Source organism: Poecilia reticulata, chromosome 16 (genome assembly GCF_904066995.2).
Source record: "Poecilia reticulata chromosome 16, P_reticulata-male-v2, whole genome shotgun sequence".
NCBI lineage: Eukaryota > Metazoa > Chordata > Actinopteri > Cyprinodontiformes > Poeciliidae > Poecilia > Poecilia reticulata.
In genome coordinates, this window is record NC_088845.1 from 22,695,214 (window position 1) to 22,717,218 (window position 22,005).

At 37.0% G+C, this 22,005-nt stretch overlaps 1 long non-coding RNA gene across 3 annotated transcripts in view; it reads left to right on the forward strand.

Annotated features, from left to right (window-relative positions):
- The window catches only part of LOC103478381 (uncharacterized), a 117,098-nt gene that overhangs the window by 88,260 nt on the left and 6,833 nt on the right, over positions 1-22,005 (forward strand). For all 3 annotated transcript variants that reach the window (XR_014091491.1, XR_014091490.1, XR_001777394.2), the window contains exons 5-6: positions 3,628-3,690; positions 18,289-18,335. This is a non-coding gene — a long non-coding RNA (uncharacterized LOC103478381). The remainder of the gene's footprint in view (positions 1-3,627; positions 3,691-18,288; positions 18,336-22,005) is intronic.

Here is a 22,005-nt window from a genome sequence, read left to right on the forward strand (position 1 = left end):
TAGCATTTCTGGTGGATTCTTCCCCCCGTCTACAGGGAACGCGGCTTCCATTGTTGTCATAATGATTACAAAGTTGGCAAAAGCAGAAAAAAAAACACACAAAATGTGCTCACACTCCTACACAAAGGACAAGTTGGATGAACACAAACATATCCTGTTCTTGATTAAATAACTACTAAAGATACTTAATTGTAAGGCAATATGCTACTAATAATAGTTTACCAAAGACATTCATTTTTAGTTAAGTGCAAACTGAGCTAAACTGAGCACACAGACCACACATGTCAGTGCAACAGAATAGGATCTTTAGCAGACTAATCACAGTAACTTGTATCCTCATAAATGCCTTGACTGTAAGCCTCAGTAGCAGTGTTCACAGTGTGTTTCAAGGATATGTGCGCCACACATTTTCAAACAAACACGCACGCATACATACACCCCCATCCTGTCCCTGTATTGCCCTATCCAAGAATAACAATGCATAATTCATATCTGAAAGTCTCGTCTGCAGACAAAAGTTGCCGTTTGCATTTATTATTTATTGAAAACAGCTCGCATGATGAATCCTTTAACAAACAGACTAAGCGCTGCACCTATTTCTTCCTCTCGTGGTGTTTGTGATTTGGTATAGTTTTTTCCTTTTTTTTGTTGTGCATGGGCTCATTAGTTGAAATTGGGATGTGAGATAAAGAGAGAAATGGCAAGGGGAAAGAAGATACGGAAAGGTGCTAGAGAGAGCGGGATGGTTTGAAGAGGGAAATTGGGCCAAAGAATTAATAGATCAGTTTTTAAAAGGTATGGATGAATGAGGGTCTTGACTTATTAAGCAACCTAATTAATTTAACAATGATATTTTTTTTTGGCACACAGTTTTATTTTACACTTTAGGACTTCTCCGGAAAAGTCTGCTGACGTATCAGTAACATATTTATATAATCTTTCTATGTTTGTGTTGCAGTGCTGGACACACTCTAAGATATAATTACTATATATTTCTTCTGAAATTTGCCATTTGAACAATAATTTTTTTTTTCTTTTTCAAATCTGCCAATTAACAACTTATCACTCAAGTTTAAATCTGGTGATGTCTTTTTATATTTAGAATTTTCTTAAATGGATAAAGACACACAGCAACGTTGGTTATTTCTCTTGCACAAACTTAAAAATCCAATTTGGAATAGCGGTGATTAAACAGACGATGCGATATGATAAGAAAGAAATGAAATAACCACAGCAGGATGAAAGCTGGCAGTCCAGACATGAGCTGGGAAAGAATGCATTTGTAATGGCTGCCATGGGAAAAAAAGTAATGAATCGCATAGATTGAGGAGATTGGGAGATTTTTGCTCAGCAAAGTACCTGATGCTCTGTGCGTGCCTGTCCATATGTTTTTGGTAAATTTATCCTGTCCTGATAGAACAAGATTTTCTTTAGTTTTGCGAGCACATGGGAAACATTAAAACCAGATTTTCTTAAGGAGAAATGGTTGCAAGAGGTGTAGAATGAGCACAAAGATATTGATGATCTACCATAAAATTCATAAGTAGTTAACTTAAACAAGATAAACTGTTTGTACAGGCAGGTTTGTACGAGATGTGAAATGCAGCTGGGAGTTGTAGAAGTAATTACAAACACACTAAAGTCACCTTCTAACTCTGATCCAGCTCCATTAAATGTTTACATTATTGCTTGTTTTCTGTGGCGTCAGAAGATACACTGGTGGTATGTAATGCTCCAGCATCAACTCTATGTAAATGGGAGTCGCATTACTAGTTAACAGACATGAAAAGACAAATAATTTGAATTTGACAAGGAAAAAAAAAAACCTCCTATAATCCAATATTGTTTATAGGGCATTGACCTGTCCTTTAATGTCATTCCTAATCCAGCAGAACATTAACTTTTTATACCCCTCCTCCCAGTTTGCACAAACCTCTCTCAATGCAAATACATCTTAGATTTCAGATTTTGCTATGGTTTGTATCTAAGGAGATAAAAGCATAAAACTTCTCACAAATGCATATGACTAGATGCTTATCGATTCCAGAGGTGGAGCCATTTGACAATGCAATTGCCATAGCAATAGTTGTTAGGTAATCAGTTTTGCATAGTAACCGACCACTGAAAATAAGTTTCGTAACTTGATTTTATGTGTTTAAATATGATCAAACCAGCTGATTGCCCCTTTATGGTTTTGTTCCCCTTTAAATATGACGTAATACAAAGCGGATACAAAATGTCCAGGGCCATATAGTTTAATCAGCTTCAAAGTGATAAGTCTATTGAACATATGGAATTGTTCAATAGAGCAATAGGGCCAGCTCGTTGCACCTGTCATTTTCTGTACAGCAGTAAAGAGTTGGCAACTATAGCTAATTTTAAAATTAGTGTCATTCAGTAACCACGCATATGTGCAAGACATTTAAATGTTTGCCAATTGTGGTAATTCAAAAACGTAGGGCTTTAGTCTCTTAGATACAATTGTTTTAAAAGACTCAAAAATCAAAAGTCCCCCAACAAGTAATCTCATCCCTTTGTAAACCTCCTTGCCAGCCGTTTGTTGACCACCAAAACAAAAGAAAACAAACAAACAAACAAAAAAAAGACAGAGCTATGCACATTTCTAGCAAGTATAATCTATTACTAAAAAGCAGATTCATTTTTATGATCATCTGTGGCTACATAGGTTTTTGAATTATAAACAGCAGAGATATTTTTCAGTTTAGTATCACTGTCTACCATGTAATCGAGCAGCCATTCAAGTTTTCCTTTTTGATTACTTCAAAGAAAGAGATTTGGTAAAAAAAAAAAAAAGTTGAGCTATCTTCTCATTTCTTTAGATGCCACATGAAAAAACAATGTTTACATATTGATCGACACAGTAAAGTGAAGGAATGGAGAACAAAAAAACAAAAGTGAAACAACTTGTGACAAAAGCCGTTTTCGCACTGCAAGGAATGGAATGGAACGTACGGAACGGCACGCTTCGACCCGGTTCCACCCGCACTGCAGCCCTGTTGTGTTTGCATATAACTGAGGGCGCCATCGGAGCTGTACCTGACATCATTATTTTTGAAACTAAGCAATGGTTTCGATGTAGCGGGCGAAGCCTTTTCCTCAGAGATGCAACGGAAAACTTTCTCTTTCCTCGTTGACCGTTCTAGCTCATTCTGTACTCGTTCATCAGCCAGTAAGTGGAGGAAAAAAATTACCTCATCAGGTAACAGAAGAATATTGAGGGGAATTCATCGCAAATTAAAAATAATAATAAAAATATTAAAAAGAGCACTCCTTACAAAATACAGTAAGAACAGTTTAGTGAGAGCTAGCTGGACCCGATCCACGGCTGACTGCAAAACCACCAACGGCTGACTCTAAACCAATCAGCTGCTGATTCTAAGCAGCACCGCTTGGCCGGCCCAATTGGAACCACATCTCTTGTGGTTCCAAGGGGCCGGGAGGAACCGGTCGGAAGTTCTAATGCAAACACGGTCGGCCCTACTTTGAACCCGTTCCATTCCGTACCGTTCCGTTCCTTGCAGTGCGAAAACGGCTAAAGTGTACTCTTGCAAACTTCAAATCACAAACTGGCCACTTTTTAATAATTAACCGGTTCCTCTGTTACAGGCCCCTGTCATTGTGGCCCACGTTGGCAGAAGACCACCTCACAGGGATTTTCCTCTTCACCAGGTAACCACAAAGAGGAAAAGAATCACATTATCCACATGTACAGTGCCCTCATCCGCCCACACACGTAAGCCCTCGGCACTACACAGCGCTGACCACCACCGAGGCAGGAAACACAGAAACGCGCACACACACATATTATCTTTATGAGGTGTTATACATCGGTGACCACCAACACAGCGTCTCAGTGTTCCCTAATCCACACTGTGTCTGAAAAGGCCGCTTCATGCAGTCGAGGGATTACATTGTCGGATTAATGGGAGTTTTAATTTGAGTCATTGTTGGAACTCTTGGCTGTAAGAATAGGTAGGGAAATAATACCAGTACTTTCTGAATGAAATTAAATGTGAAATGCCTTCAACTTTCATCTTTTATTTTAGAAATAAACCAGAAAAAAAGTTAACTTTGTAAGATCAGAAGCTTTCTTTTGTTTTGTCTTATACTAATAAAAATATTACTATGAGACGTGTATCTGATTTTACTAGACATTTATTTGGCAAGAAGTTGGAAGGCTATAGTTCTTTATATATGAGACACAAAAAAAGCTATAGCTTTTACAAACTATTAAATGAAAAGAACATGGAGTTCTCATTGTTTTTCAAAGGAAGTTGGTTATTTTAAAATCTATGTTTACCACAAAAAAACAGTGAATTCTGTACAAATACAAATAATTTGGATTATCAGTATCAGTTGGTTTATTGTTGAAAATGAACATTCAAAGGGAATGCGTGGCCACTTATTGACAACAGAAATGGAAACCGTAAGCATTTTTCCCCCAAAGATCTTATAAACTCGAGACTTTCTTGAACTTTTGAAGGAAACAGGTGAAAAGGTGAAACGGTCTCTTCACAAATGGAATTTGAGTGTTGAAAACATATTTTGACCAGGATGATTAAAACAATTATAATATTAAATCTAAAGGAAGTCAACCCAAAACTAAAAAGATGAGGAAACAAGACGGCTCACGACACAGCCAGAGTACAGAGGTTGCTTAGAAGAATCAAGTTAAGAAAATGCATAAAGCGGTTTTATATTTTATGTTTCTTCTGTCAATGTAAAGACGTCTCCAGACTGAAGCAAATCAGAAGCAACTAGCAAAACCACTGCATGACTTGCTAATTAATATAGGACAATCTATTCTGTTGAAAGGAACGTGCCAATACATGCATGTTCAAATCTGAGTTCTGCTGGTCAGAAATGGAGCACAAATATTTATCACTTTATGAATTCAAATTTTAGCTGGAAACTTTGATATCGTTCATTTTGTCTTGGGTGCATGGACATTGTGTTATACATTTGTGTCTGAGTTTGGCCTCTCCAGTGTGAAATCACCACTCTTTGTTGAGCTGTGGTTTCATTCTCAGCAGCCTGCTGCTTTTTTTTTTCATTTTTTTTTCATACAATTTTCTCAATTTGGGTCATGATGTTAAACATAAATGCCTTTTGCTAAATCCCTCCACACCACTGAAAACAGTTGAAAAAGTGATACAAAATGTCCTTCAACTGTTGTATTGCGTCTCCCAATCATTTCCATCTGAGTGTCAGTTTACAGATTAATTTAAATATTATCCACAGTTTGGCTTAATCCTGTTTTCATTTTAACTGATGGCCTTTAAGGAAGTAAATGGTAGAAACGTGCTACAAAATGGCTAAATAATGCATCTATACCACAGGCATAGATGCATTATGTCCCCTAAAATGGAACAGAACCATAACTCTAGTTGGATAAAGAATACTCTAATTTTATCTTTCTCATAAGGAGAATACCCAATCAAACATAAAACTGACCATTATTTTTTTTCTCTCTCATTTGGTTCCCAAAGCAGAACTAAATGACTTTCTTAATCTGCTGTTTGTCATTTTAATTTGTCCTTTAAATGGAACACAAAATTCAACATATGTATCAAACTGGAGAATATGAAATGCACAATCATCCATTTCTTTCCTCCTTTTCTCATTTTAAAGCTTGTGGAACAAATGAATTTCATTATTAAGATTAAATGAAAACACTGGTACAATCAGCTTCTGGATAGACTGCTGTTTTACCGGTCTCACACTGAGAGTCACTGCTGAGTTCCACATGTTGTCCAGACTGCATTTATTTAGAAAATTAAATGGTTTTGTTCTTTTAACTTCAGTTGTGGACTGGCTTTTAAGTAACAGTTCAAATTGAGTTCAAAATTAATTTAGAGCTAAAGGCAAAATTGTTGGCCTCTGTATTTCTTTTTTTTTTTTTAAAGATCATTCTGTCTGAAAAGCCTTTCCATTAATATCAACCAGCAGAAAGTTGCAGTGAGCATTGGGTCATATGATGCATGCTCATCTGATACTTATGTATTGTTTTGCTTCACAGTGAGGCTGAATCTGAATTTTCCACGTCCTTTGCACATTTTAACTTTTTAGTTCAACTTTTTGACCCTTGCTCAGCATCGTCTATTCACTTTTGTAACCCAGGCACAATATTGCCTAAAAGCCTTGATTTCAAAGTTTGAAGTATGTGGGTGAAATGCACGACATTCCGGCATCACCTTTTAATGCATTTGTTACAGTCGCATGTTGGTGTGTGAGTATATGTGACAGATTTCCACAAATTTAAAGAATATTTGGAAAGTTTCTGTACAAAAATGCACAACAAAAACAAGCAATCAGAGCCAGGGAGAAGGTCTTAGTGCTGTCAGTCATCCTCACGTCTATGCTGCTAAATGTGCTACAGACAGAGAAGCAACTTATCGTTCCAAGAAAACTGTTTGTTACTTTCTCTGGGGAGTGACTAGAGGTCATGTTTACAAACCACTGCTGTGCATGCATGTCCATTGAAGTGAGTTCAGGAATTCACAGCGGCACCAGTTTTACCCATGCAAAAACTCTGAAAAGCTTCAACGCTCTCAGTGAGTTGTCAGGTTCATACAAAGCTGTGCATCTTTGAAAGGGGCTTAAAAAGCAGCCTTGTCAGCAGGAGAGGTCTTCATAACAATGAGCTCACAAGATTCACAAAAAAACCTAAATCCCCAACAAGCCTCTCAAATAAAAATCAAAGTACTTCAAAATTATCAACAAATGTTTCGAAAACGTGAACTGTAAATGAACCAGGCCACTTCCCTGTTGCAAATTACAGACAAAGGCAGCATGATAGACATTAGGGGCATGTATAGAGGAGAACTACGCAAAGTCACAGCTCAGACATTTCATTGTTCGGTATCTCATTAATGTTAAATCCATTTCTGTGGCAAACACATTTCAATGTGGAGAGGTGGAATATCTTTTAATACTTCATTAAATAACTCAAAACCTTTGAGCTTGGACAACACTAGATATTGAGATCTCCCAGAAATAAAAGGCTAACAGCTAGATAGGCAAACCAAAGAAAGGCGGACTCAGGGAATGCAAAGTGTTTAGCGAAAGATTTTATTTAGTGGATCTTTATTTAAGAGCCCCTGTTTGGACTTATGTTTGTTGAAAGTCCATTTTAATGCTGATTCAAAGTGGCATTCTTAGTATGCATCCTGAAATCTGACATAATTGTTCCCAGTGTGGAACCCAATTTACAATCTGTAATTAGAAAGCGTAACACTTCAGTGACAGTAAAATTATGAGTACATTCAGAGATGTAAACCACTTTAGAAATGTGTCTTTGATTTACCAAAATCAGAGTTCAGAAATCTGAGAAATACAAGAGGGCAGGTTCCTTTCTTATTGAAGTACAATCATTTGTATACTTATTAGACGTTAATGGTTTGTGAGATGGCTGTCTCTGGCTTCCCTCTTATACAATTTACACTGGTGTCTTGTCAAAATGAGTGTTTCTACATTGTTTTTTTTTTTTTTTTTTTTTAACAATAAGCTTCATAAATTTATAAACTTAAGTCTATTTGTACATCTTTCCAGCCTAAAGAAGTTGTTTGTGTCTAAAAATAGAAAACATCACAACTAGTTGTGATGCAGTGCAGTTTGTGCTCGACCACCCACTCCATACCTTCTCACCAACTTGGCTCTTTGACCCCACTCACCTATGTCATCAACATCTATTCTCGGTAAACCGAGTAGGCCATGACTGCGCTAAATACAGGTGTGAGCTCATTAAAACGTTTAGGTGGCGGCTCCTCACAGAAAACTTTCGGACATGGTCCAGGACGTGTTCATTTAGCAGTCTCACTGCAGTCTGTCATAAAACATTAAAAGGCCACAAACTGATATGATTAGACTGTCCTCAAACAGAGTTATTACCTGCACATCATCCCCTTATTCTAAACATCTTTGTTAAAGTTAGACACTTCAGTCTCTATCGCTCTCTTTCTATTGAATGATTTTTGTGGAGTCTAGATAGATGGCTAGAGACTGACTGTATTTAAGATAAACAATTCAACTCCTAGTTTCTGATTTCCAATTAAAACTACCTAGACTAAATGGTTCTGACAATCCGTAATAAAAGAGATTTCTGCTTTTCATTTTTTTTTCAATGTATTCCCACACACTGCTCTTTCATTATTTTAAATTAATCACCGGCTTTGCATATCTCTGCTGCTGCTAGTCACATAATTTTTTTTTTTTTTTTGTCAAGTCGTTAGAGAAAGAAAACATCACCCCAGAGTACAAAATAAGTCTGTTATTCTGTCCCAGGTTGTTTTTGCTTTTTGACTGCTTCAGATCTTTGAATAAATTTTTTTCCCCAGACCTGTTTGTCGCCTGAGCTTGTGGATCTGGAATGCGCTCTCGGTGTGATCGTCCATCATACAATACAGACAGACCATCACCAGATCATTCAGGATGCATGTTTGCTCTGTAGATCTGTGTTGCTGCACATAGATACAGAGCACATATTCCTCACAGGGCTGTCTGTTCATCACAAGACTTCCTCTGCATTAATTGTAATTAAACAGTATTGTAATCTATTATTGCAATATTTTAAAAGAAACAACCTTTCTTTTTCTACATTTACTATCCTTACTAAATAAAATCTTCTTTTTAAAATCATTTTTTGTTTTGATACTAGTTTGTTTTTAAAAGCTGTGATTTATTTCAAATGTATGATTGTATAGCTAGCAACTGTAATGTGCCTTAAATGGCAAAGCTTCGCTCCTTCGCCAAAACAGTTTTTTCGTGCCAGAACGTAGCCAGACTGGAACCAAATATAGTCGCTGAAATGAAATGTTTTAAGCACTGAATTGGGATGTACTTCAAAAATCAGCAAATTGGGGCATCCTTGTTGATATGGAGATGCTTTTGGCAGGGAAAATGGCACGTCTCGAGATTATGCTAAAAAATACACATTTGAAACAAAATCTGATGCTGTAAGGAGGAAATTGGGGCTAAATTGGCACATTTTTCCTGCTTAAGTTAATTGTGAGCTTGCTATTGTGAGGGCGTTGCAGGATGACAGATTGGTGAGGGCTGACACATGTTTTTGGAGGAGTTTAAAATTCAAATGGTCCTTGTGTGTGAATACAGACACCTGGAGTATTTGGGGGGATTCAAGTGTGTCTGTGTCGATGGTGGTTTGCATTTACCCATAACCCTCTCCGTCCCTGCCTCTCTTACTTTCAGTGTCTCTCCAATCTTTTGAGTGTCATGTCTACAGGATGATTAAAATTCACCCTGGTATGAAAAAACAAAAAGTAATGTTGCCACATTGGAAAAAAAAGACGTTTCAAATAGGAAGGTAGGATTTATATTTGTTTGAGCTCCTGGGTACAGATGATCTCTGAGCTATTAAAAATTCATTCATGGGTAATACCCTCCCACCTTCCTCATCTATCTTCCTGTTCAAGTCTCCCTCAATAGAACTTTCATATTTGCAATAATATGTGCCTTCTTTGTGTCAGTTCAGTTAATTTTATTGGCAAATGGGTGCGATCCGTCGTCCTTCTCCATCTTTGTTCGTTTTGTTCCTTCTCTTGCTCTGCGTCACCATCCCTTCCTCGCTTCTCCCTCTCAAAATCTGGCATGGAACTGAGACAGAAGAGAGCCTGCTGTTTTTCTGACACACTCTTCCTTTCCCAAATCAAAACCAACTGAGGCAAAATCAGGTTATTACCTTAGCTGTGTTTTTTTTCTTCTTCCCCCTCTTTCCCTCTCGCCTATTCTTCCGTTTTTACTCAAGGTCTATGAAATCTTACGGTTTGAAAAGAAAGGCCAGCTGCTCACTGAGACGAGCGGGTGTGAGCTAGATTTGAAAGGATGGCTGCATAAATAAGCCAGAAAAAAAAAATACTAAAGTGGGAGATGGATGTTTGACAGGGTGTGTTACCGAGTGTGTGTGTGCGTGCGTGTGTATGTGCATCTTGTTGTATACCTTCACTGAATACACTACCCTTCACATACAAAGTTGCATCGTGTGTGATCACATTTGCCTGGTTACTTGCGGTGACACAACTTCTGTGTATTTTAAGCTGTTTTCTTCTTCAAACAGAAACAAAGGGGGAGACCGCATTGTTAAACTGTTTATTATGCATAGATGCTCCATGTGTAAATGCAACAACTTTCCTGAGTAACTATTAACTGTCTATCACAGGATTTAATAGTGTAGGAAGAAACACTGACTTGCGTAAATGAGAATCCAGCATTATTTTCCTCCACATTTACACCGTAGCGAACACCAGACGTGCCAGTCTGCAATGCATTCTTTTGCATTTAAGATCACAGAAGTAGCTGTAGCACAGCAGAGAGCAGGTGGAGGAGGGTGACCAGCACATACAGAAGCATGATTGACAGTACTAAGACCCTCCTCCTCTCTCCTATTTATTTTATTTATTTATTTTTGTGTGTGTGTGTATTTGTGCAGACGGCTGTAGGACCAGAGGGAGAAAGCAGAGGAGCTTGACTTTTTTTTCTTTTTTCTTTTTCCCCACAGATTATCTGTTCCATACTGTTACAACATAGTGGCAGTTTAACAAATATGTAAAACAAATATATAAAGATTTTCTAGAAATTTGTATTTTTATGCCAAAACATCCATGACATGATAGGAAACAATGAGAGAGCAGTTTATGGTTGAAATATTACTGCTGTTTTTGTAATGACTTTTAACTCACTGACAGGGTGGCATTTTGGAAAGAGATTACAAGTGTGCTGTTTAAAAGAAGAAATAAATATCTAGTCTTCTGCTACTAACTTGTGTTGTGAACAGGTTGTATTGTAAGAGCACATAGTTTGATTTAGATTTGAACTTATTTAACAACTAGTTGACCAAGCCTACGGAATATTCCTGCCGCGGAGGACCTAGATGGACACAAATGGGATAAAGAACCTTTAGAAGATGGGAGATGGCAAAACGTTGGAGAGTAGTCCGAAACATCAAGGCCAGTCGTTGTGATATGGCAAGTGGACGTTAACAATCACATCTAAAGAGGGACAGGAAATTTCAGGGATGGCTGCATCTGTGACAGATGATGAGAGAAGATTGGAGGAGAGGAGAGTCTGGGAAAGGTTGGCACAAAATGCAGTAACCTCACATCAGAGGCAAAAATGCAGCCGGTAGAAATTATGGGTAAAATGATGGAAGAAAATCTAAATTGATCAATATTTTAACCTCCAATAAAAATCGAAACAGGAAATTAAAAGAAAGGAACGGCTCCAGGTTTTCTTGGTTGGGCACAAAGAATTATTGCAGACTGTTTTTGTAGATTTTTCTAAAGTAACTGTCTAACCTCAAGTTTGTCATGAGTGCTAAAAAATAAATAATTTCCCTAGGTTTAATTGCATCTACATATCAATGGTAATTGCCATATGATATTTGTGATTTTCTTTACCGGTGCAACAAAATCTCAAGGGTTAAGATAAAATAAAGGCTGTTTTCAATTATTTTTGTTTTATAAGAAGAAAATAAGTAAAACATTCTGTATTTGTTGTTTTCCTAAAAATGATTTTGATAGTTTCCAGCAAAGGTTTGGACCAGTTTTAAACACCATGAGTGACATTTGCTTGTATGAAGATGTTGAAGTTTTTCTTTAGTTTGCCGAGAATTTTTCCAATTAAGAAGTGTGACCTTATTCTACTTTGTGTGGTGCTGGCATGTTTTCCATTTTCTGAGTTTTTTTTTTTTTTTTTTTTTGTCTTTTTATGCTTCCATTTCCATCCATAATCCATAAGATCGCTAAAGTAATTGGTTATTTTAATGTGTAAAGTGTGAATTTGTAGATGAATTGCTAAACAAGGAAGACTAAATATGTTTCACAACAACTGAATAACTGTGGTGCCTAACAGACTTATTTTTTTAGTAAACGGACTGTGAGCTGAATGAAACGCTGTGTTCAAAACTCTAAATTATGTATGAAAAAGAGCCTCCAACAACCCCTGCATCAGGATCAAACCAATTACATTTTCAGTTTGAATGGACACACGATTGATCCACTGCTCTGCCTCTGGTTATTCATATGTCGAAAGAAAAAGTCACTTTTATCTGTAGTTTGAAAAGTATTTTAATAAACTGCTGTGTGTGGGTGTCCTTCATATATTCACATGAGCCAAAATCAGATTAAAAAGTCCACATATTTCCAAGTTAATAGCAAACACCTTTCAGCTGGAAATAACTCCGTTTGAATCAAATGTTCATTTTGAAAATTTAATTTAGAACCTAAACAAATCCATCTCTGGATTTGATGAAAGAAATGAATTCATGACTTCCACAAAAATCCCGTCAGTTTCTTGGTTCCGGGTAGGGTCTAAACAAGGCCACTGCATTCATCCCAGAAGCCTTAGCTCTCTCACCTGTGCAAATTACTGTGTGTAAACAGACAGGATTGCACTAGTTTCATGTGGTTAGCCACTTCCCCAGCTGGGACTGGCTGTGCTCGGGAGAAATAAGCCATTTCCTGCTCACTGAGGGAAAGATATGCCTAACTGTAACACACTGTAATTTTTTCCAGATGGTGGGTGGATTTTATCTTGTTGGAGTTTGTGTAGTGCTCAACGGGACACATGCTCACTAATGCAGAATCTATTATGCACATTTTATTAACTATACATTAAACTATGCCTAAGGCATGTTGGAACTAAAATGCCATTTAAAATCAGTCTGAAGCAGAAGATGAAACAAGTAAACGGGATCAAAATGTATTTTGTATCTAGTTTTAAGCTAATAATTACAACTAGAGTTACGGTGGAAGGGCCCAGTCAAAGCTCATATCTAAATCCAACTGAAAAGACTTGAGACCTGTTTTCCACAGACACGCTCCATCTAATTTGTCTGTGCTTGTGCTTAATTTCCCTCTTTAGATGTGCAAAGTTGATTCGAATGCTTGGAAAACTTTTCAGCTTTTATTATGTAAAATTACATTGTTTTTTTTTTCATACTTTACAACTAAATGATACTTTGTGTTGGTCTATCATGCAAAATTAAAGTTCAAATAGTTCAAGGTCTGTGATTGTGACATAAGAAAATGTCATAAGTTTCAAAATGGTGGTAATACTTTTTCAAGATTATGTAAAAATGGGTTATGATTAGGTTAGTAGCCATGTTTGTGTAGCAAATTTTTGACCTATAAAGATCAACACACTTTGTGTTGACTGCCAGCACGCTTGTCTTACCCATTTTGAGGACCTTCAAGGATAGATTGGCCTCTGTGTCACATCAGATTTTTACCCCAGAGGAACATGAACTTACTGTTTACTATGTGATGGTTCCCTTGACACTATGCTCACTTTAACATTTCAAATTGAAAACATGTTTCATTTACATTAATTTTAGAACTGCCACCTGTAGGCACCGGTGATATACTTCAAAACAATTTTCTAAAATTGAGGTTTTTAAAGAAACTGCACAAATCTCCAAATTTTAGTATGATTTTCTTTTTTTCTTTTTGAGAATATACAGATGAAACAAAAAATGTGTTTATTTTAGTGCTTTTACATGCAGTATTTTTACCCACGGAACGGTAGTTGTTGAGGGTACTGTACATCTTCCATGCTTAAAAGAAGCAGTGCTGCAAGGTCATTCAGACCCAGCTCCACTTACCCCACCTGACCTTGTGTTTGCATGAGTGTGCACATCATGTGTGTTTGTGGGATGAAAAGGCATTCCAGCCAATGTGAGGGCATGTCCAGGCTAATCCCCTGGCCGTAACACAGACAGTTAAGTTTCCATGACCTCAACTTCATGCTGTTCAGACATACAGAGCCACACACATTGCAGAGAGACACACACTTTTTCTTCTTTTTTTCTTCCCTTTTTTTGCCTTTCTTTTTATTATTTTGCCTGCTGGTTGTCACCTCTTGCTGATGCATCCTTTCTCTGAGTTGCAACATTTTGTCAATTACTGTTAAGTTTATTATTTACCCGTTGAGGGAAAAGTGAATGTTCTGTAATACCACAGGATTTCTGTCATCTGCAGAACAATTATGTCAATTAGCTCACATTAAAATGCTTTCCAGAGTCGGCTTTCTTGGCTAATAACAGTCCAGTGAAGTGACAAGTAAGCAATTAATCTCACTGTAATTGCTCAGTAGGTAAAGCCAATCCATCACAATTAGCCCTCTGCCTGCTTTATTCCTTGCTGTCAGCATGCATTCTGCATTCAGAAAACTCACTCACCACTTGTCAATCAAATATAAATGTACCCTTTCTCTCCTCAAGGGACAGAGTTGAGTTCCTCTACGTTGACATCATGGTGATGCAGCTGGTCAGCACATCTAACTTCTACCATAACATAAGGAGCTGCTTTACAGTAAAAGTCGATTCCTGGAAATTACAAGTTAGAGGGCTCTGGTGGATGAGTGCAAAGTAAATATAAATGATGTTTCCAGAGACGATCTAAGTTCAATCTTTCCAAGCACTGGGCTGAATGTTAAAAATATAAAACTGGTGCTTGCAGCTGATGTCAAGATTCAGAGAGAGGCAAACCCTGGCTTTGTGTTCCAGGCTGTATATGATACTCTATACTGCCAGATCACTTCGCCACATGTAAGAGTCTGCCTTTGAACTGACAGCTCTACAAACTCAAAAGCTATGATACGTCTTGTGTGATTTACAGTGCGTGCAGCTTTCTGCTTCTGGCACAGAACCTTTTACCCATCGACAGAGAAAACACACAGTGAAATAAAGCGAAATGCCAAACAGCTGCTCCAAAACAAGGAAAGAAATATCTAAATCAGCTTTTGCATCTTGTATTGGAATAGTTTTCTTCTTCCTTTTTGCTGTATGGTGTTGTGTAGTGACTCAAAACACCTCATCTGGAGACCAAAAATGTCTTCCTATACCTGTCAACATGTCATGGATTTTCTATCTTCCCTTGTGATGGCAGGGCATGAAGATAGATAATATTTAATTGAGGATTTAAAGGATTGCTGGCTTTTTGTAACATCTTTTCTTGACGTGGTGGTGGCAATGTTATGATATGCTTCTCTTTACTGAGGAGGTCAGAGTTCACAGGAAAAAAGAAAGAGGCCAAATACAGTGCAACCTTGGTAGAAACTGTTAAAAAGCTGCTAAAGGTTTTGTTTTCTTTCCATTACAAATGGCTTTTCATAATGGCTAGTACAGGTCTATCATTCTTCAATGTTGAGGTTGTTGTGGGGTTTGTGAAAAGTCAAGAAAAAAAAATGCAAAAGTACAAAACAAAGCTTGTCAACAATGTGAAGATAGTGATTCTATCTGTACTTACATTTATACGGATACATTTTCTGTTCAACCTTTTGATCAATGTCAAATCCCCCACAAAATTCACATATTTTGTTAATTAGGCCTGTATTATTTTGCCACAACCACAATAATTATTTTTTTTTTTTACATTGTACTTTTATATTTGAGATGTGTCACCTCCTCTGTGTATGTGCTTCAGCTAAAGTGTCAACAGAAACTTTACTTAGTAAAGTTTACTAATGACTTATAACACTGTAAAACATTGTAAAAATGTGTAAAATAAAACCTTTCACATACTAGGCTGACCTTTGTAAGTAACCTACTATACATTAATAGTCTCATCCCTTCAAAGCATAGATCAGTAGGAGTATGGATAATTTTATTGAAAAAGTTTCCACAGTCCATAAACATGCTAACTTCCCCTTCCCTGTTTGGTTTAATCTCAAAATGACTCTTTTGTGCAGGATTTTAAGTCATTTTATTGTGAAACCACTTAAAACCAGTGCCTTTCGCTGATATGACCGCTGACATCCACCAAGTGCAGATTGAAAGCACTGTAAAGTTGTAGTTTTATTTCCCAGCTTTAACTGAAACGACAGAGAGCTGAAAAGTGGCATTCCTTAAAAGCATCAGTCTTGTGAGTTTGATGCATCACAATCCCATCCCATCATTTCAAATATTGCCTGAAAATACAGGGGTTTTTTTTCCCCTCTGCAATTCTTAATTGTTCCTCAGCTGATTTGTCTTTTTTTTTCACTCTTGTTCCCACCACTAATTAAGACTGGAATTTGACTGTTGATGGCTTTACTGCAGGATCAGAACACACCCAGCCATTATAAAAAACCCAGGGACCCATAATGTGGTGTTGACTTGGCAACTAAAAACCAAGGGGTGGAGGAACTGAAGGGGGGAGCAGAGCTGCTGACTGTTTCTCTTGGTAGCTCAGAATTTTTCCCCATGGCTCCTTTCCTCATTTTGCTTGTCATGAGATGTTTTCTCTCTCCCCTTCTTTGAAAATGTTTTCCGTTTGTTTCCTCTGCTCTCTGGCATTTTTTTTCAGCTCTTTGTCTTTTCTCTTGACCTCTTGTCTCACCTCCTTCTTTTGTACCAAGTTCTCTCACACAAAGCTTGTATTCTGCCTCCTTTCCCTCTTGCCACAATAGGACCTAATATGAACTTTTGACAGGAACCAAGATCTTTGTTTTATTGCCAGTGTTTCTGTGAATGCCCTCATAAATCTAATGCTGTAACACTTTTGAGACGCCCTCCAGTCGGTTGCAACCGAACACACACACACGCGCGCACACGCGCACGCACGCACGCACGCACGCACGCACGCACGCACGCAGGCATATGCTCTCCTTCTAATTCCAACCCCTCCACTTTTTCTCACTTTTCTTCACTTAACCCCAAACACATTCACAATTGTACACACAGATGTGTGAATGTGGGCTTTTAGGTTGTTTGTGTTCACATCAGATGCAGCAGCCTCAATGCTTGCTTGCAGCTTGCTGGCTCTGGTCCACTCCAACGAGCCCATGGGAATTTGTGTATCAGCATCTTCTCAAAAGGCTCTTGGGCGTTGGAGAGGTAAATGAAGCACAGGAAGAAAGTGAACCTGACTGCAGTGACTTTATGTTAACAAAGATTTTATGATGTTACATCTCCTCTAGATTTTTTGTTTTTAGTTTGATGGTAAAAATTTAAAAAAAAAAAAAAAGAAAAAAGTGATATAATTTAATAGAGCAGAGTGAAAAAAGCTGAAGACCAAATTTAATGTTCCCATTGTTCACATTTTATGCATATTTTGTCATGCTACAACCACAAACTTTATAACTTTATATAATTTACTGGGAGTGTACATGACAGACCAATACAGAGGGGAAATGATAGTCTTAAGATTTTTTTACAGATAAAAAATTTGAAAAGTATGATGGGCAAGTGTATTTAGCACCCTTTATTCTGATACCCTTAAAGAAAGTGATAGAAACGGTGGTTACTGAAAAATATATTATACTGAAAAACATTTTTGTTATTTTGCAAACAGCAAGAAAATAAAATCGGTATCTAAGTGTGTAAAGCAAGCAGAGGTTTACACTCCAAAGACCTAAAGTGGTTTTTGCAGAAAAATGTGATTGACTCAGGAAAGCTGAATACCGATACGCACTATGACTTTCAATTTTTAAAACTGTGAACAATAACTGTCTGTCCATGTCACAATTACGCACTTTTATTTGATCCACAATTTAAAATATAGATAAAATACAGTGAAGTTGGTGGTAAGATAACATACAAAAAAGTTTAAAGGGTGCAGATACTTTTGTATCTGCACTTTTGTACTTTTGTAAGGCGCTGTGCACATTTCATCATCCTAAGTTCAGGTTCAGGTTTATTCACATGTACGTTGCTACTGACGAGTACATTGCTGTCAGCCATATAACGCAAAATATTGGTAACAACAATCAAAATTTGAAACATATGTTCCGTCTGGGTATGCTACAGAAACTCTGCTACTGCAGAGTTGTCAAATTGATATGTATCTTGGCCACAAATGCGGTGCATTTCAGCAATAACAGGTGGAGTTTTTGAGGTCAGTGTCATCACTTGGCCTGCACACACACCCCCACGCGCGCACACGCACACACACGCACACTCACACGCGCACACACACACACACACACACACACACAGACCCTCCACCACACAAGCACATACCTACCAAGGGAAACAGTTGTGCACATGACATTTAGTTGACCTAAAAGGGAGCATTATTGTTGCAGGGGACTTCACATAAATAAAACATACAGAGTGCTGGAAAGGTACGGTGACCCTTATTCATCTCAGAGGCACAGCATTTATCACTGGACTTGACTTTAATAAAGCTTTGGCGTTTTGTCACATGCATATTGTTCACAGGAAAAATAAACATTTCCTGTGGCACAGGGTGAGCTTTCGTTTTGAACCTGAGAGCAGAAACACAAACCGGTGCATGTAATCTGAGAATGTAAACACGCTTCTCTTTCTTTCAGGTGTGGCAGACTGAGATTCAGCGGCAACATCTACACAGGAGTTGATGGCAAGTTATGATGCCGCTTTATTTTCTTATTTTCAGAAAATTTATTCAAGTAACACATCCAGCTGCTTTGTTCTTTTCTTTCTTTTCCATTTCACTTTATCCCCTTTCTGGCTATATTTTCTTTTAGCCTATGTCCTTATCGCTCATTGCTTCTGCACGCTCTCAGATAATTGCATAAATAATGTGCATCACGTTAATCCTCAACTTGCCTCTTGCTTCTCTTGTTCTCTGCCCCCTTTCTCTCTCAGGTTGGGAAGATTTTTCTCAACCTTGTCACCTCTCCTTCCCCCCATCTCTCTTCCTGTTGCTGTGCCTCGGGTTAAGCTCTTTCTATCTGTCTGTCTCCTCCTTTCTCTCTAATTACACTGTTCTCAGCTCCAACTCTGTACCTTCCCATGGGTTTGTATGTCACTAAGTAAAGACTAGCTGAATGCCCTTTTTGTGTTTTGAAATGTGGGAAATTTTGCCTTACTTATGTTGTATGTGTTAATGAACCTGTGTGTTTGCATGTTAGTTGTGCGTGTGTTTATCATTTTTAAAATAAAATGGTAAATGATTGATGTTTCTTCATCTTTCTATTGCTAACAATTAGGCTGGAAAAATAGCACATCGACTGCTTCTGAATGTATGCATTATACTTACATGTCTACACATTGACCCAATTTTAAAGGTAATTATTGACATAAAACAAATATATAAAACACTGTGTCTGCATTGATGAAAAAAATCCCTCACCTCAACAAGTCAAATGCTTGATTTTTTTATTATTATTAATTTAGTTAATGATCTCTTGAGGCCATTCATAGATGGTGTAGTGAGACGGTGTATACAGTCTGATTAGCTTATGCTCTGCTGATCATTATGTAAACGCAAACAAAAATACAAAGATACAATACAAAAAATTCAGCTCATCAAAATGTGTTTCTCATAAATGTTAAATGATATTCCTTCACATTTAGATCAATGTGGGAGATTTTGTCAGACCAACGTAAAACTCAAACCCAGCATTTCCATATTGTCATTGCAAGAAAATATGTTTTCTATGGGCAGATTTCAACTGTCCACAGAAAAAAATATAAAACTTTACTTCACAGCTGTTTTTGTTTTTCTTTGTCTGACAATAAAGGCTTAAAATCCTAAAAAACAGAAAGAAATGGAATTCAATTCGTTGTCATTCTTTTGTACCTTCCATCATGTCCTATGGTTGGATTTTCTCATGTATAGCAATTACATGTTGAAAGCTAGAACAAAAAAAAAAACTTTGGTCACAAAAAATATATCAAAACATTGTGCAAGGCTATTTTCATAGTAAAAGGAGAGAGAGAAAAAAAGTATTACCTTTGGCTCTGTTAACTAATTTCATTTTGCCTATTCTGTTTTCATTGTTCAAAGCTTTGGTTGATCTCCAACAATACTACAAATCTAACTTCAAAGTGGTTCCAGTCATGTTATGTCACTTTTTTTCAAAACTGAGATAAGAAAAATGCTCTCATGCTGGAAGCTTTCTCCTCTGTCCCTCTGGTCAAAACTCATAAATACTTTGGGCCATTTGTTCACTGGCAATTAAAACTGAAATTGGTCTCATTTTTCACTGTCAGCCACTTCCTTTGCAAAAGCAAATAAATGCAAGGACCACACTCAGACAAAGACACAACCAGTGTTTTTGTTAACAGCAATTAGAAAAGATTGTCCTTCTGACAATCAAACTCTGACTGAAACTGCCTGAAAGACCGTTTGTCTAACAGGGCTGATGATTCATCACCGGCTTCCCTGTCACTTATATGACACATGCCATACAGGCTGCTTCTTGTTTTCCAGGAATAACTTGTGAAATTACCTTCTTTGGTGAATCACCTGGGTTCTGGTGCCTCTGAGACAATGTTTTGACAGAGCAGACCAGAAAGATTTCATTATTAACTTGTTATCGGTCTTTGAGATATAAAGGTGTGGGGATGAACTGTCGGTCTGAACTAAGAAAACAATGTCTTATCTTAGAGCCTTATGAATAGACACATTTACAACTGTGTTTAAATAGTCATGTTATTTACAATACAACTAATTAAGTAGGGAATTATCTACTTTGCAGTCATATTCAAATTCCTATTGTGATTTTTAATTTATGATATTGTGCACTAGAAATTATTTTTAAGATAAAGTAAAATTACCACACAGATCTCTATCGACTGTGACTAAGCTGACTGAACTTGATTTGTTAGGTTAAAAAATGACCAACATGGTTAGGTGTTGGTGTTCATTGTCATTGTTTATGCTTCATTCTTTTTGACTTATTTAATTTGTGTTCCACTGAAAAATTATTTTATCAGCTGTATACCGTTATGTTAAACAGACAAAAAGTAGGTCACATTACTTCTAAGTATATTAGTAAAAGAAAAAAAAAAGTTAAAATTCAATATTTTCCTACACACTTACTGTACAGACCATAACACAAGTAGATTTCTTGGCATGTTTTTTTTTTTTTAATTTATTCATTTTTTAAAAACTTTTGTAAGGATTTTTCAGATTTGTGTCCTTTGACAATTAATTTTGAAATCTGCACTGTCAGAGGCTTTCTATACAGTATAGAATGAATTCATATCAATTTGTTAGTTGTTTTTTTTTTTTTTTGGTTTGTGTTTTCTTTGACACTCCTGCTGACATTTGAAGTTTAACTGAAACAGACTCAGATCAACACTAGACTGACATTGAAAAAGTAACCAAAATGGCTCCATAGTAAGTGTAGCTTCTAGCACAGAAATTAAGGGTCAGTCAAAGTCTATTTGTTTTTCTAACCAAGTTGAAACTAAATTGGAAACAAAATTCTGAGTTTATTTCGCCAAACCTTTACTTGTTGATGGATAGAAGATTCAAATGGCTCAGAAAATTTTTCATTTAAGTTTCATATTACGGAATATCCATGTTGGAGTGGACAAGACCTGTACTTTTCTCAAATTACACAATACGCCTACTTACACAATATGACTGACAGTTCTCCACTTTGCTAAACATGACACAAATCATGACTCATGACACAATCAATAACTGAAGGGTTCTCAGTTCAGGTTCATGGAAAACGACAGCTTGAGCTCGAGCACGAGAGTCTCTTACAAGTGTAGGCTTAACTATTTCATTATTGCTTTTTTTATGTGTGCATGTAAAAAAGTGCCTCCTTTAGAAGTATAGTAATTCTCAACTTTAAAACAGATTGCTACAATAAGCATCTATGAACTTATGCATTGAAGTGATATTTCTGGTGAAAGAGTAAAGCAGCTGATCTGTCAAGTTCTGTGTCAGCCATGTTTGGCGTTTATTCTTGTGTTACTTCATAAGATGTGAAATTAGGAGAACTTCTTACTAAAGTAATGTGATTCTCATATGTTCAAAATACAAAGACACCTCACTACCTTTATCTACTACTCTGGTATTTATAAAATGCAGAAAAAATATAATTCTTTACAGATTCCGCATGTGTTTGTGTGTATGTTTTAATAATGTCTTTGAATTCCTCTCCTGACTGATACATGTCACAGTCATTCTTATCTCTTCAAAAATTGTATTTTAAACTGGGGAACAATGTGTCACTTTTTGAAACTTTCTGTTGCCAAGCAGGTTCTACGTAATGGAGTTCTTGTCTTTAAGAGACTAAAGCCAGTGAAATTAAACTCGGTACTGA